This window comes from Tachysurus fulvidraco, chromosome 23 (genome assembly GCF_022655615.1).
Source record: "Tachysurus fulvidraco isolate hzauxx_2018 chromosome 23, HZAU_PFXX_2.0, whole genome shotgun sequence".
In the NCBI taxonomy this organism is placed as follows: domain Eukaryota; kingdom Metazoa; phylum Chordata; class Actinopteri; order Siluriformes; family Bagridae; genus Tachysurus; species Tachysurus fulvidraco.
The window spans coordinates 6019299-6021514 of NC_062540.1; positions in this window are offsets into that span (position 1 = coordinate 6019299).

Here is a 2216-nt window from a genome sequence, read left to right on the forward strand (position 1 = left end):
ACATTCTGGAAAGATTCCAGGGCTCATTTATTAGCGATTGTTGGCTCGGACTGCTTGCAGGGGGGGGTTGTGGAAGGGTCAGAAGGCTCTGGGAGATTACATTATGGCAGCTTTACTACTACGCCAAATATGATAGACCTGACGTGTCATTTTTCCCTCCTCGTGCTCCCTCAGAATAGCCATAAATTATCAGCGGGGAGCGGAAAATTGATTCTCTCTCTCTCTGTACACTGAAAATGTTCCCTATAAATATGCAGTGATGGGACATAGCTCATTTTATTAACTTGGCGTGGGAAAGCGGAGAGATATTTAAGCACAGCATTGATGATTTTAGTAGAAAAAGTATTTATTTCATTTACTATACTTAATTTTTGTAGGCAAAAAAAAAAAAAACCCACACATTGCCTTTAAATTATCATTATAAAAAAGATGTTATTTTACATTTGTCTGATTTTTCATACTGTATAATATTAACATAATATGTTATTATATACAATTGCATATTTACAACATTTGGGATTACTAAAAAAAAAAAAGAAAAAAGAAAGAAGAAAAAAAAAACCCCTAATAATAAGATCTAATTGAAAAATTCCATGAATGATTTTTATTGCTGGAAATGAAAAATAAAATCAGACTCAGTAACACACAAAAGGCTCAACTGCCTCAAATCTGGAATGTGTTGCTCAAATCTGCTGTGATGTGAACAGATGTTTTTATTATGGCAATATAAAAATGGAAGCAGTACACGTTAACCGAACTGATGTGCCTGGAAATTGCACATGAATGATGCGTATGTGAGAATCATGCGTACATCCTTTAGCCCAACAGTATATGGCACAGATGTCAATATGATAAAGTAATGCGATGGATCGAAGTATCACACTGTTATTAATGCTCTTACACACTCCTGCTCTTTCTTAGAATGTCTTTTGCAGTTCATGTGTCAGATTTATGACCCTCCCTGTGCACCCTGGGGCAAAAATAACAGATTACAAAATATTGGTTTTGGTTCAAAAGTGTTATGTTAAAAAAAAAAAATCCAAAAATGAAAAGTTATATTTTGAATGATGTTTGCCTATTGTTTCAGTATCGTTCAGTTTTCCAGCATGTTGTGCAATGTTTTTCTTTTATCATCTCTCAAGACAAGTATTTAATTATTTTCATTAATAAGTGTATTAAAGTTTAACACACGTGAGTCAAAGGGGGCTTTAACTGAACGAACATTGTGATGATGTCACATGACACATCTTGACTCGAATCTGTAGAAAATTTGCAGATCATTCAAGGTCAAGCACCCACGATCATAATGGAGTTTGAGGATGTGGTACAGGTTTCAGTGACTGCTTACTTTTTTCTAAAACAGCAATTTGACAAAGCTACATTTTTTCTTTTATGAAACAAAACAACAGCACTTTAAATGGACTACTGATCAGAAGGTTGTGAGTTTGAGCACAACCCTTAACCCTCAGTTGTAGAAAATAATATAAAGGTTCATGCTAAAGGCACTAAAGAAAAAAAACAAAAAAACTATTAGATCTAAACAAACTTACTTGTGTTTATCATTTATGTTATAACAATTGTTTGAGACATAAAGTGTTGCTTACTTTGTTACTGAGAAACCGCTTCTATACGTCTGACTGTTCCAAAACTCACTGGAGACTCCTTCCGATAGATGTTCCTCGCGTAACACACGTTTGTTACTAATAAACAAACACATAGTCGAATAATTGAATGTTAATGTTTTAAATAAAGCAAACCATGCTTAGAATTTCACTTTTTCAGATCTGTATTAGGGAGATGGAGATTTTATCAGAGACAGTACATTCAAATTTAATATTAATGTAAAATTATATGAGAAGCCTTTTAGTGTATTTTAGACTTTTTTTTTTTTTTTTTTTGAGAGTCTGCCAACTGCACTGATTCCAGACTGGGCCTCGGAGTGATTATTTTTTAAATGCGGAAACTAAAACCCCACCCAGCTGTGATAAATAAATCAAAAGAGACAAAGAGCTCCTCAGGTTCTACACTCTGCATATTATACAAGTTACATGCGTTGCCCGTATCACTTTCTCTGTCAGAGTTTTGTTACAAAAGCAGCCATGTTTGCAAGAAAAGCTTTAAGGCCTGGAGGAGAGATTTGAAGGTGGCACGATGTGACAGGATCTGAGACGGGCTATTTTGTGACCCTTTAAACCATGGCCTGAGTTTCCCCTCAT